This window comes from Muntiacus reevesi, chromosome 3, assembly GCF_963930625.1.
Source record: "Muntiacus reevesi chromosome 3, mMunRee1.1, whole genome shotgun sequence".
In the NCBI taxonomy this organism is placed as follows: Eukaryota; Metazoa; Chordata; class Mammalia; order Artiodactyla; family Cervidae; genus Muntiacus; species Muntiacus reevesi.
This window is the reverse complement of record NC_089251.1, coordinates 269,076,394-269,091,159: the sequence shown is the minus strand read 5'-3', so window position 1 is coordinate 269,091,159 and position 14,766 is coordinate 269,076,394. Positions and strand designations below refer to the sequence as shown.

General features: G+C 42.8%; 1 long non-coding RNA gene across 1 annotated transcript; it reads left to right on the top strand.

Annotated features, from left to right (window-relative positions):
- Positions 1-4,142: 4,142 nt before the first annotated feature.
- LOC136165512 (uncharacterized) lies at positions 4,143-12,889 on the top strand. The gene is made up of 2 exons (XR_010662535.1): positions 4,143-4,728; positions 11,190-12,889. It is a non-coding gene; the product is annotated as an uncharacterized lncRNA (long non-coding RNA).
- The last annotated feature ends 1,877 nt before the right edge of the window (positions 12,890-14,766 follow it).

Sequence of the window (14,766 nt, the reverse complement as noted above, 5' to 3'; positions counted from 1 at the left end):
CCCCGTCTGAGTACCCCCAGTGGGTAATGGGATAGAAACATATGTTTCTTCCATTTGGCTTATGGCAGGTACTCATGAAACTCCCTCTCTTTTGTACTTTGACAGTGAGTAGGGATTTGGACTTCCCGCCCCCGAGGTTCATGTCATGGTGCATGGTTTTGGAGCTGTATTGTAACATGAGGAATGTACGTAGGAATAAATGTCTGAGCAGGGGCAGGGAGTAGCCAGGAGGCTGGGGAGTGCAGCAAGGATAAGGAGCAGGGGAGTCATGGGGCTGTTAGTTAGACAGTACAGAGGAAATAGCACCCTAGGAGTAGAACCCAGCTAGCAATGTAGGCGATACCCACGGAAAGATGAAGAATAGGTGGCCAGTCCTGAGGGGAGACAGTTACTAGGCCTACAGCAAGGATTAAGATTAGGAGTGCAGCTATAGTTAGAGAGACAGGGAGAGGTCAGTCAGGGTGAGGGGCAGAAGGCCCCAAGTTGGTGGTGATTTGAATCTGAGGAGGAACAGTGCTCATTAGGATGTAGAATGATGTAGAGAATGAGAGTAAAGAAATCAGTTTCGTCTGGAGTCAGGTTGTAGAAGGTTCCCTGGAGCCACAGTTGAGACACCAGTGCAGTCAGGTCTTTGAAGGAAGTTCCTGTTGGGGCGCTGATCCAGAGGTCTTGTAGTAGTTGGGTCAGGAGCAGTTGTAGGTTGAAGAGAGTCCAGGTCATTCAGTGTCCTCTCCGATAGTTGGCAGGGGTTGTCGCTGGGTGAATTTTAAGGAGGTGGGTGCTGTGCGGGAGACCTGATAGGTGTCATTTAAGGAGGGCAGCGCAGGATTGGAGGTGACCCATTTTAGACGAGAGAGGTGTACCCAGGAGGCGACCTTTTTGAGTTTAGCTGCAGTTGGGGCAAGGAGGATGACTTTGAATGGTCCCTGCCACTGTGGGGTTAGGTCACCCTGGGGATGATCAGACAGATAGGCCATGTCCCCAATTTGTAAAGGGGGCAGGGAGGCTTGGGGGTCAGGGGCAGGCAGATTGTGACTGATGTATTTCCAGAGGGCATTGCGGAGTTGCGTCAGCAGAGGGGGGAGTGTAGGAAGCTTGGTATGGGAGGAGGCTCAGGGGGGAGTCCAGGAGGGAGCCTGGGCCTTCCATACATCACCTCAAAGGGGCTCAGCCCCAGGGGCTTTCTGGGCAAAGCCTGTATTCTGAGGAAAACAATTGGTAAAAGTTTACTCCAATTCAGATGTACCTCGAGGGTTAGTTTGGTAAGGGTTTTTTTGATTGTTCTACTCATCCTTTCTACCTTTCCTGAGGACCGGGGAGGGTATGGAATGTGAAATTTCCAGGGTGTCTGTAAGAATTGAGGAAGTTGTTGGGTGCCCTTGGATGTAAATTCTGGGCCATTATCAGACTGTAGGGATGAAGGCAGGCCAAACCTGGGGATAATTTCTGTGAGGAGGATTTGGGCCACTGTGTGGGCTCTTTTGTCTGTAGTGGGAAATGCTTCTACCCATCCCGAAAAGGTGTCCCGCAGGAGGCTCCGAGGACCGCGGCCCCGGGCCAAAGCGACACACCTCCGGAGCCACGTGAACCCTGAGTAGCAAACGGGATGGTGGGGGGCGGTGGGGGGGGGAGCGGTGCGGCGCCGCTCGCTGCCCCACCCAGCTCCCGCAGGCTCGCAAGGCCGCTCAGGTTCCCAGAAGCGCCCCGGGCCGGGCCAGGCGGGTGCTGGCTGGGGGTGGCGGTGTGCGGGGCTGGGGCGGTGTCGGCTGCTCTCCGAGCTGCAGGGCCTGGCCGGCCAGAGTCCAGTCACGGGTCGTGCGGCTGGCTCAAGTGCAGCGCGCGCCCCCCGTGGAGAGCTGCGGTTCAAGGCCCGACCAGCAGGTCAGAACAAAAAGGGAGGTGCAATGCAGAGCTCTTAGGGCGCCTGGCAGCTGCCTCGGTCTAAGGACATACCACCCTGAACGTGCCCTGTCTCCTCTGATCTGGGAAGCTGAGCAGGTTCGGGCCTGGTTAGTACTTGGATGGGAGACCGCCTAGTAGTTAGACAGTTTTTTTATTTTTCTGAATGCTTACTTCAGAAAGTTAGAATTGGATGACTGTAAACAATAAAACGAATAATATTTTCATAATGTTAAGAATACAGAGTTGGATATTCTTTTTCCTGTTCTACCACAGCTAACTGGAAGTCAGTTGTAGTAAGTGTATATATATATATATATGTATGTATAATTTTTCTTCTCTATATGAATTTGCAAAGAGGTTTCTCTTAAAATACTGTGTTAATGTGCTATACATTTACCCCAGACTCTGTCTTCAAGTTGGTTCTGCCTAAGACTCATATTCAGACTTGACAAACTGGTATGTTTACTCATGCAAATGTTCTCTTAAGTTATGTGAATGAAAGTGTATTTGCTAGAAAACCTGCCTTTCTTCAAGATTCATGTCAATCATTTTGTGGCCGAGACAACTCACCGGGTGCTTAGGTTTTCGCAGAGTACATGTTGTAGGTGAGGGGCCTGGTGCTATTCTCTTCAGTTTTGAGACATTTCCTTTCTCTAATTAACAGACTGCTGGTAGTTATATGACATCTGGCCAAAGACTAGCAGGGGGACACTCTTTCCGCCCCCTTCTGATGCCTATGTCAGAGGCTTTCTCTATCTCCTTTATACTTTAATAAAACCTTATTACGAATAAGTCTCGATTTGAGAACACATTACCAACATATACTGGTTTCCAAATAACTTTTCTAAAATACTGTAGAAAAATTTCATATCATGATCCTTCTGGTAAGCTGTGAAATTTCTTCAAAAACACTAGATTTATTATTTCTCGCATTATCAACTCACAGCCTATACCACAAGCTGAGGTTTTTTTATATAAATGGGACTAAAAAACGCCGAAGCTTCTTTCTGGTCTGTTGAAAAATACAAGTCTTTTACACTAAATTTCATTCTGCTCAATGAAATAAATTATATGCTCTTATTCAAGTTATTTGCCTATATCCTTACCCCATTAATATAGTCTCTGATTCTAAATATTGAGTTTTTGTATTCCTAGATACAGAAACCTCCACCATAAACTCCTAGTTCTGTTAAAACAGACACTGGCCCTGCCTATATTTCTAGATACTTTAAACAATTTTTGCAGTATTTTTCTATTAAGAAAAAACGCCTCAGGGTGGTCCTCTCTCAGGGTCCTTGCCCCTGAGCCTGGGGGCCAGCGAGGGGCTCCACACTCCCAGGCCAAGGCAGAACCACATGCACACGTCTGTTCCTGCCCCCTGCACCGTCAGAGAGCTCGGGTGAGCCAGAGTCTGTCAGGCAGCTCCTGGGCAAGCCCAGCAGCACCGCCTGTTGCCGGGAGCCAACACATGAGACCCTACCCCTAAAAAGGCCATAGGGGAGAAATCCTGACAGGCAAGGCGAATCAGGTTTTCAGGGGTTTCGAAAAAGTCAGCTCACGAAACCCTACCCCTAACAAGGCCATGAGGGAGAAAACCTGATGGGCAAGACGAATCAGGTTTTCAGGGGTTTTCGAAAAGGCTAGTTCACAAGATCCCACCCATGACAAGGTCACGAGGAGAAAGCCTGACAGGCAAGGCAGATCAGGTTTTCAGGGATTTTGAAAAGCTGCCCCCGGCTCTAACCTTAAAGATGATATCTGTCTTTCTGATGCCTGCCTCAATGGACTACTCCCTAATTTCTCTGACACAGACAGGAAGGCCTTCCCCGATCTCTTCCCAAATAAGAATCAATTTAGAACTTTAATCAATAAGTTTCCCAGGTGGTAGTTTTTTATGAGATTATTCAGGGTGAAAGGAGTGTTTTAATTCAAACACCTCTGCTGGTAGTTTTGTTAGCCAAATGCATTTATGCGCTTGGTACTAATATGCATGATTGCTTATAATATCCTAATCATAAAATAGCATGAAGAACCTGATTATATAAAAGCCCTAATAGACATAGAGCCCTTTTAAGGGGTAAAGGAGTCCTATTAGAAAACATAAGAAAATTATTCTATAGGTGGTTATTGGGTTGTGATTTGCTTGCTGTGTTTTGCTTGCTGTATTTTTGCCTTTAATGTGCTAAGGTTGTGTTATAAAAACCATTGTTAATATAGTTAAAGATCTAGACAAATAAGAACTTAGCCCTAGTGTGGTAACAATGAGACGGTTGTTAATTGTTAGCCAGGAATACTAGGCAGAAGTTGCCTCACTGAAGCCACAGAGTCTGTATGGGGTAAACTTCTTAGATAAACGCAACTGACAACTTTTGCAGTAAGATTAATTTTTGTATTAACAAGAATATAATTCTACTCTGTACTGTTTCCCTATGACCCTGTTACCTTTCAGTTAAGGTCACCATAAAATCGGAAAATAGGTTTACAATCACTTGACCTGCATAAAATGTTAATAGCCTCAAGGCCAGAAGATCATGTGCTAAAAATTACTATAGAATTAGAAAGCAAAAAAATCCTGCTTTTCCTAAAATTCAAAATGATGTAATGCTAATCCTGTGAAATCATGAGTAAACATCTTGTACCTTAAAAACATTCTGTGAAAGGGTATAAAACCGGTTGTCAGAAAGTAAAACACAGACTTGGGCCTATCAAGGCTAGTCTCACGTCTCTCTCTCTCTCTCTCGCCGACGCCGTTCATCCTGAGGGTACCCCCTGGATCATGTCGAGGCTGGATCCCGGCAAGTGGCACCACGAACAGGGAACCCGAGGGTAAGCCCCCCCCCCCCCCATTGTTCAGTTTTCAGGACGGCTAGGACCCCACTAGGGTGCTGCAGGGCCCCCTGCATAAGATAGGTAGGGTGAGGAAAGTGGGTAGGCTTTAGGTTTCTTCTTTACAACCCTACTAGGGCGCTACAGGCCCCCCTACATAAGAAAGGTAGGGTAAGAAAAGTGGGTACGTTTCAGTTTCCTTCTCTAAATTAAGCCTCTTCCTTTTTTCTCTTTTTTTCTTCTTCTAATTAGCAACAAAAATGGGTAACAGTGAGTTAAAAGAAAGACAACTTTTTATTGGAATCATAATGCAACTTCTTAACTACAGAGGAATTAAAGTTAAAAAGACCAGTGTTCAGTCCTTTTCCCCCTTTGTCCAAGAGCAATGTCCTTGTTTTCCAGAAGACAGCAGTTCTCCTGGGTTCCCTTACCCTCCTGCCCTCCACCCCGGTGCTCTTTCCAATGAGATCTCTTGCTTTCTCAGCACATGTGTCTCCTCCGACAATTCATTTATAAGAGCTCAGTTACGGGCCCTAGAAGGGGTCCCCCTTCCTGCAACTGGTGGGAACTCTTCTTCCCTGAGACTGACATCCTGACCACTCAGGGTACTCAGAGGCCAGCTTGCCTGCCAATGGACCAGACCCAGCGGCCGCAACTGGGACCCTTTTGTCCCTGGTCTCCTCCTGACACAGACAACTGGCCAGAGTGCCCCGACTAGTAAGGAACAAGAGACTTTATTGACCTCTTTCCCCTTCCCTCTCTCTGTCCTCTCCTTAGCCCTTCCTATCCCTCCCGTTTTTCTAATCCCCCAGTAATTTGGTCGAAGGGCCTCAGCTTGAGCTGAGGATTGGAGACTGATCACCTCCTCTTGGCAGAGAACTCGAATTCCGGTAGGGCCGAGTTCCAGTCCTCCCTTCTCTGGATGCCTGGGTACCTGCAGGTGGCAGGAGACGTCTGTAAGGCCACCCTTTTTGCCCCCCCCTTTCCCGCCTCCTCCTCCTTCTCCTTTTCCTTTCCTCCTTAAAATCTTTGAAGACATCTGAAGTTCTGTGTCTATCTAGAAGGTTTTCTGAGAGACTGTATTCTTGTATTTAAGGGAGTGTCTGATGAGGACTGCCAGGTTTATATGTGTGTGTTTTAACTCTGTGTTCTGTGTTGTGATTTTTGATGGCTATTTTGCTTTTTGTTAGAACTTGATTTTCTTTCCCTGTGCCTTGAGACCAGGGAACACTTATCTAGACCATCTCTAACTCCTGAGACTGAGAGAAAAAGGGGAAAAGCCTTTAAAAATTTTTATTTATTTCAACTTTTTTATAAACTAGTAAATTTTATATTATAATATCTAATTCATCACCAAACTTAAAATATGAAGCTAGATCTCGCACTGTGTCTGTCTAAATATGTCTTGGTATATATTTGTCTTTGGGTAGTATTTTTTAGGTTAATTTGTAAAAGAGCTCTATTTAATTGGCTTAAAAAAAAAAAGGTAAGTGCTTACAAATCAAATAATTCTAAATTAAACAATAAATTCCAGGTTCAGGTAAACTAAAAAATATTCAATATTAAATACCTGATATTAATGTTTGTTTGTTGACCTATCTAATATAGACATGTCTTAGAGTAATTAACATCTAGTAAAATATTTTCATTATGCCTAGGTTTATTATAAGTTAAATGTTGTTATACTGTAATATCTGTTACAAGTTTGTCAGCAAGGAAAGTACCTCAAGTAAGAAACTTAAAAAAAAAGAAGGTAAGTGAGATATGAGCTTTTAAACTTTATTAAGATTAAAAATATCTGTCTAAAACAGTTTCTCTAGGTTTTGGTAACCTAAATTTCTAAAGTTGTGCTAAACTAATAGCAGAAGTTTATTAAATAGCTTGGTCATTTCCAAATAAAATAAGATTCTGAAACATTCATTACTGAATACTAACTTACAGAGAAACTAAAGATTTTAGACTATTAATAAATAATGTTTGATGCCATCCTGAGATGTTCATTAGAAATTTTTTAGAAATTATCACTGGTATTTATGTTCACCAATCTATAGAGTGCTAATATAAAGGTAAATTCTTGGTTGCTTAAAGAAAGTAGGATGTGTGTGTTCAGTAAAAAAGGTATAAAAAATAAAGTTACATTTTACGAAGGGAAAAGAAAGTAAGTCTGACTTACAGGTGGCTGTTTCAGGATGGGAGAACAAAGTAATGGGTACAAAAAGTGTTAAGAAGGCTTGATGGAAAGTACACTCCAAGGGAAGAGTTTTGTGCATAAATACAAGTTTTCTTGAGACGTTGAACTGCCTTTGATAATGGATTTTAAGTTTCTTTACCTCTAAAGTGGTCTGTTCTATGTTTACCTTTAAAATCTTTTTTACTTTGGCTAAGTAAATATATTATTTCACAGTGATCTATATGATTCTACCTGACAGAGTACTATAAACCCTTTTGATATTTATTGACAAAACTGCCTAAATAACTTGACTTCTAGCTGACTTTGGGATGCTTCAGAGGGCCCCTGAGACATCCCAAAGAGCTATTAAACTACCTGAGTTCATTTGACCTGTTAAATTGCATGGGAATTACTGTTGGAGGAGTGATAAATCTTCAGGTTATATTGTATGGTTGATGTTACTTATATAGATATCCTAGAAATTATGTGAAATTCATGAAAATCTGATATGTCCTGGTAAAATATTGTCAGTTATAATTTTAGCTATCACGTTAAAGTGTTAGAAGTCACAGCAATGACCAGGCTACAATTTAATTAGATTTTAAACATGCCTTGTATGGTTTCACTCTCATGCCTTTTAAAAAAATACTGCTAGTTCTTCGAGATTTATAAAAAGACTTTTCTAAGATTAACTAAAAAAATTTGTTTGTTTGCTATCCAGTAAATTGGTAACAGACTGGAATTTAGTCTACTCTCTATGTTAAGAGAAAAAAGTTTTCTTAGAATGAATCTTTCAATAAATAAGTGTTATTTAAGATTATGGTACATATAAAAGCTCATTCTGCTTCTACCAAAAATAACCCCTCACTGTTAGACTTGTGCTATCTTAATGTCTTAAAACTGACAACGCCCCTGCTTACACTTCTAAACCTTTTCAGGCTTGAATATTGGGGCAACGACATTAAACCCATTCATACCCTTCGTCCCGTCACAGAACTCATCAGAGCAACCCCAAGCAGTGCAGGACTGGACCTCTGTTCCACCGTCACAACAATACTAACACCTGACTCCACCGCTGTGAAAGTTCCCACTGGTGTTCATGGCCCTTTGCCTAGAGAAACGATGGGACTATTAATAGGCAGGAGCCCCACATCCTTACATGGGATCACAGTGATTCCAGAAGTCATAGACTCAGACTATACTGGTGAAATTCAAATAATGGTGTCTCCCCCCACTAAGACTATTCAAATCTATAAAGGACAGAAAATAGCTCAGTTGCTGATGCTACCTTGTCATGCTGACACAAGAAAAGCAGCTTCAGCTGCCAAGTGTTGGGACAGGGGGTCTGATTCAAGTGATTATGCCTTTTGGGTTACACAAGTTACTCAAAAAAGACCTATGAAGACAATTCTAGTTAATGGTAAAAAGGTGACTGGCCTGCTAGACACGGGAGCAGACATTTCCTGTATTGCGGGCAGTGACTGGCCCAGTGCTTGGCCAACTCAAACCACAGCTAATGAGTTGGTTGGCATTGGTAGAGCACCTTCAGTGACAAAGAGCTCACAAATTTTACTTTGGTATGTAGATAAAGACTGCCAGGGACATTTTCAACCTTATGTAATTCCTTCATTGGGAGAGATATTTTTGCTCAGATGGGAGTTTTGCTGTATTGCCCAGATGAAAAGGTGGCTGCACAGATGTCGCAGATAAGTTATAATCCTTTTATGGGTCTGAGTAAAGATCAAGAGAGACAAATTGAGCCAGTTGTCCCAAAAATAAGAAGAGAGAGACAAGGCTTAAGATATCCAAATTTATAAGAGAGGCCATTGTTCTCGCTGCTGACCCCATAGTCTGGAAATCTCCTGATCCGGTGTGGGTGGAACAATGGCCTTTAAATTCAGAAAAACTTTCAGCAGCACGACAGTTAGTGAGAGAACAATTAAAGGCTGGACATATAGAGTCTTCAAATAGTCCATGGAACATGCCAGTTTTTGTAATAAAAAAAAAATCGGGGAAATGGAGACTCTTGCAAGATCTAAGAGCAATAAATGCCACTATGTAAGATATGGGAGCCTTACAGCCTGGCCTTCCCTCCCCTGTGGCTGTTCCCCAAGGCTACAATGTTATAGTGATTGATCTTCAAGATTGCTTCTTTACTATTCCCTTAGACCCTCAAGATAAAAAGAGATTTGCCTTTAGTCTTCCCTCAGAAAATTTTAGACAACCTCATCAGAGATTTCAATGGAAGGTTCTTCCCCAGGGTATGAAAAATAGTCCCACATTGTGTCAAAAGTTTGTGGACGCTGCCCTACAAGGTATCAGGGAGAAACATCGGGATGTCTATCTAGTCCACTATATGGATGATATATTGCTAGCACACCCGGATAGGGTTTATTTACAGTAAGTTTTGATTAAATTGCAAGAGACTTTGAATCGCTGGGGCCTAAAGGTGGCCCCTGAAAAAATCCAAGTGAATATGCCTATAACATATGTGAGAAGAATCCTAAATAATGAAACAGTTACTCATGTACCTTTGCAGCTTAGAAAAGATAATTTGGTTACTTTAGATGATTATCAAAAGTTGTTAGGGGATATAAATTGGATTCGGCCCTTTTTAAAGTTGACTACTTCTGATCTTAAGCCTTTCTTTGACATTCTTCAAGGGGATCCAGACCCCACCTCTGCTAGAATGCTGACACCTGCAGCCAGGGAAGCCTTAATGAAGGTAGAAGAAGCTTTAGATAAAAATTATATTAAGAGACTTGATTATAGTATGGCATGGCAATTTATAGTGTTGCCCACAGCTGTGGCCCCTACAGGGGTGCTTTGGCAAGAGGGTCCCCTAGAATGGTTGCATTTACCTGTCACGGCCAAAAAGGTTGTGGCCTGTTATCCAGGACTAGTGACTACTTTAATAATTAAAGGGAGACATAGAAGCATTGAAATGTTTGGAAAAGAACCATCTGAAATCATAGTGCCTTATAATAAAGAGCAACTAAATGCCCTTCTATCATTAAATGAAGACTGGCCGATTGTCATTGGTAATTATCCAGGACAAATTTTACACCATTTACTTGCTAGTCCTTTATTAAATTTCCTCTCACGACATCCGGTGATATTTCAAGAAAGGTGTCAAGTTTCCCCTATCGAGGGGGCAATGTTGGTGTTTACAGATGGGTCTTCTAATGGAAAGGCTGCTATTGTCACCCAGACTTCAAAAAGGGTTTTAAATACTGGGGAAACATCAGCCCAGAAAGCAGAATTAACAGCCGTGATAGAGGCGTTCAAAGAATTTTTAGACCAGGCTTTTAATTTATTTTCTGACTCACAGTATGTAGTTAGGTTGTTCCCTCAAATTGAAACGGCTGTTTTACCAGAAAATAAAACCACAATTTTTATATTGTTATCTACCCTTCAACAGCAAATTTGGAAAAGGTCAAAACAATTCTATGTTGGACATATAAGAGCTCATTCTAATTTACCTGGACCCCTCCATACGTTTAACCAAGAGGCAGATTTGCTAACCCGAACCATAGTGGCCAGTGATTTTGAAGATGCTAAAGCCTCACATGCTATGCATCATCAAAATGCAACTGCCCTTCAATACCAGTTCCACATTCCTAGGGAATCTGCACTCGAGATTGTTAGAACATGTCAACTTTGCCCTACTTCAGTTCCCGCTTTGCTTTTTGGGGTAAATCCCCGTGGCTTACTACCTAATGTGCTTTGGCAGATGGATGTAACACATGTTCCTTCTTTTGGAAAACTATCCTTTGTGTATGTTACTGTAGATACCTTCTCCCATGTCATTGTGGCTACTGCCAGAATGGGAGAAGCCTATAAAGATGTAGTTCAACATCTTTTTGCCTGTTTTTCCTATTTAGGAATGCCAAAATCAATTAAGACAGACAATGCTCCAGTTTATACATCTAAGTCCCTTAAAAATTTCTGTGCCCAATTCGGTATATCCCACTCTACAGGAATTCCTTACAATCCCCAGGGACAAGCAATTGTAGAAAGGGCACATCAGACACTTAAAACACAAATTTCTAAATTACAAGAAGGGCAGTTCAAATACAGTTCTCCACACCACGTTTTGCAGCACGCCCTCTTTGTGCTCAATAACCTTAACGCTGATCAAGCCGGTTTAACAGCTATGTTCCGTCACTGGAACCCAGAACAAAAAGATATGAAACCTTTAGTAAAGTGGAAAGACCTCCTTTCCGGACTATGGAAGGGACCTGATCCCTTGCTAACCAGTGGGCGAGGGTATGCTTGTATTTTCCCACAGGGTGCTGACTCGCCAATTTAGATCCCAGACAGACTGATTTGCCATGTCGAAGTCCCCCAGACCTCCGGTTCCCTCGCAGCCTCAGCCACAAAAGAGGAAGAGCACTCCTCTGCCCTCGCCTCGGTCACTCACCCGGGAAGTCCAGCAGACTTGGAAATGACCGGCAACAGAGATCCCGGAGGAACCAACGGCGGATCCACCCACTAAACAGATGTCATGGCTTTGCATGAAAGATGGCGCCCAACCTCCTACTCCTTCACGTCGCAGAAGACCACCAGGACGTCCTGCGCGGACAACTCAACAAGCCTCCATACCCACATGGGGACAAATTAAGTCACTCTGTCATCAAGCACAGGGAATAGCTTCCCTGCAGGGATCTTCAGCCTCTCCCGAAAGGGTTTTTATTGCTATGCTTGCTTTACTGTCTTGTCAGGCAAGTGCTACCTCCTCTACTTCAGAAAAATACTGGGCATATTTCCCTGGTCCCCTGACCTTCCAAGTAGTTACTTGGAACAGCGACCCTATACGGGTCAACACAGACCAGCCTCATCTCTTGGGAGGATCCTATAGTTCTTATGATAAAGATCATTATCCCATCAATTTTAACTATACTTTTAGGGGATTAACAGATGACCTTCCCCTTTGCTTTAACTTCCCCCATAGTCATACAAGTGATCTCATCACTCCCTCTAAGGAGGGACGTGTTGGAGCCTCCAAAACAATTCTGACAGATTCTCCAGCATCAAAATTTTCAGACAATACAGGAGATCGGCTGGTTTGGATATTACAGGCTCATATGCCTGGGGTCCTTGACCCCTATAAATCTTTGTTCCTTAATGCTCCACCAAAATATCCAAATTGTATTGATGTTGCTCCGTCAGATGTCATATGGAAAACTATAGACAACCGCCTGGGATACCCAGTATGGAAATCTTGTACTTATAATTCAAACATAGATTATAGAATACCGGGAGGTGGAAATTATTTGGTACAAGACTGGAGCAATCCAAATCCAAGTCAGAATCTAGGAGCTGTCAGTAGGCTTAGCAATTAAAATAATGATTCCCTCCCTTGGCCATTGGTGCCCAGCAGATGGCATTATAATCAATTTGTTCCCCCCATGTTGTCCTATACAACTAAGGGTAAAACTTTTTGACAGCCAGAAATTTGGAGAGCCCTTGCTGCCACCTCCATTGTTACTTTAACTCGACCAGAAAACAATTCCACCTATTCTGTGCTGGCTTGTTTACCCTCCCCTTAGGTTTTTTTGTTTACTAATGATTCAAAAAGACTTCATATACAAATGAATCATTCAGGTGGACCAAATATAGTCTACTGTGAACAATGCATGCTTTCATCCTGTTTAACCCCTCAATGTAATATTTGTTCTTTTGTGGTACTGCAACGTCCACCTTATCTTATAGGTGTCCACATCACCTAGTCTTTCTGTCCTTTATGTGCTGGTCTCACTCCCACCTCAAGAATGAGAGGTTTGCTGCATTTGCTGTTCTTCTGTCTAGAACGCTCTGCCTGGATGATTCTCATAGCTTCTGGCCCCAGTGGTCAGTAAGGCCTCAGATCAAGTGTCATCTCTGGAGAGAGATCGCTAATTACCACCCCTCACCCAACATTAACTTTGGTGGTTTTTTCCTCTTCCCATCCCTCACCACTATGAAACGTTATTTCGTTGATTGTTTGAAGTTTGTTTTTTTTGTTTGTTTGTTTTATACTCTCCCCTAAAATAGAAGTCCCATGAGTTTATATTTCTTATTGCTATAACCTAGACACATATCTAGAATATAAATGAAACTCAAATAGTACTTGTTGAATTTACAATGAATGAAATAAAGCTTAAAGAGGTAAGGCGAGGTATTAGAAAAGAACTAACCAAATTGTGTGAGAGTAAGGACTTCCAGGAAGAGGTATGTTTTCAGTTATTAAAATCAAAGGGGCAAGAGAGCGAAGCTGGCGTGCAGGTAACAAACAAGAATTGTGGAAATCACTCGTTCATCCCCGTCCTTTTTCACTAGATTAGGAACACCTTTAGCACTGGACGGAGAAGGTGATGGCACCCCACTCCAATACTCTCATCTGGAAAATCCCATGGACGGAGGAACCTGGTGGGCTGCAGTCCATGGGGTAGCAAAGATTCGGACATGACTGAGCAACTGAATTGAACTGAACTGAGTGCTTCCTGGGTGGCTCAGATGGTAAAGAATCCGCCTGTAATGCAAGAGACCTGGGTTTGATCCCTGGGTTGAAAGATCCCTTGGAGGAGGTCATTGCAACCCACTCCAGTAATGCATCACTAGCTGCATATCAGCGCCACAGGCTTAAATGATATTTTGCATGCATGTGTGCCTGCTAAATCATCATTTAGCAGACATCTCAGACTCTTTGATACCCCCATGGGCTATTGCCCATCACGTTCCCTTGCCCATGGGGTTTTGCCAGAAAGAATACTGGAGTGGGCAGCCCATCCCCATCTCTTTCCTCTTCTTCAAGCCCTGACAGTCTCTTTTCTTTACTTCACGTCCTCACACACAAACACACACACACACACACACACACACACACATACACACACACACACACACACACATACACACACACACACACACACACACTAGGAGAGAGTGGGGTGTATTAGATTTTAAGGCCGCTGTAACAAATTGCCATGAACTGGGTAGCTTAAAACAATGGGTATTTATTGTCTCACAGTTTTGGAGCCTCTACATCTGATATCAAGTTTTTGACACGACTGTGTTTCCCCTGAAATCTGTAGAGCAATCCTCACTTGCCTCTTCCTCAATTTTGGTGGCTGGCCAGCAGTCTTTGGTGTTCCTTGGCTGCAGGTGAACGACACCAATCTTTGCCTTTGCCATCAAACAGCCTTCTCCCCGTGTGTCTCTTCCTCCATTTGGCTGACTTCTTAGAAGGACACTAGTTATTGGATTAGGGGTCCACCTACTCCAGTATGGCCTCATTTAAACTTAATTACATCGGCAATGATCCTATTCTGAAAAAGTTCATATTGTTGAGTACTTTTTGTTAGGAATTCAACATATCTTTTGAGGAGTGCGAGAATATTCAACCAACAACAGATGGTAACCATGAGGAGAGCATCCCACAGAAACCAAAGACATTGCCTTGATTCCAGAATTTATTTCAAGAAGGAGTCCTACTACAGTGGGGGTAGAAGATCGAAGAATCTTGTTAAGTATGTATTCCCACCTACTATTTGGTTTCCTTATGGACTAACTGGGTTTGATTGACAGGTGTATGCTATCATGAGTTAATGATATTAAAAAAACTGAATGCCTTCATATAAAGGCTGAATGGCCCTGGATACAGGATAGCGGCCCTATCCTTTCTCGTAGTTTCCCCCTGCTATCCCGTTTGGAGAGAAATGTTGGTGTATAATTTTGATGAGCAAATGGGATAAGTGATTGTTGTGATGAGGCTGTCACTCTTTGCCAGAGAACTGTCTTTGATGTCTAAAGGATTACTTGGGACCTAGATGAAAGAGTCATAAAATAACAAGCCTTACCAAGGGGATGCAGCTAGCATTTAGGAA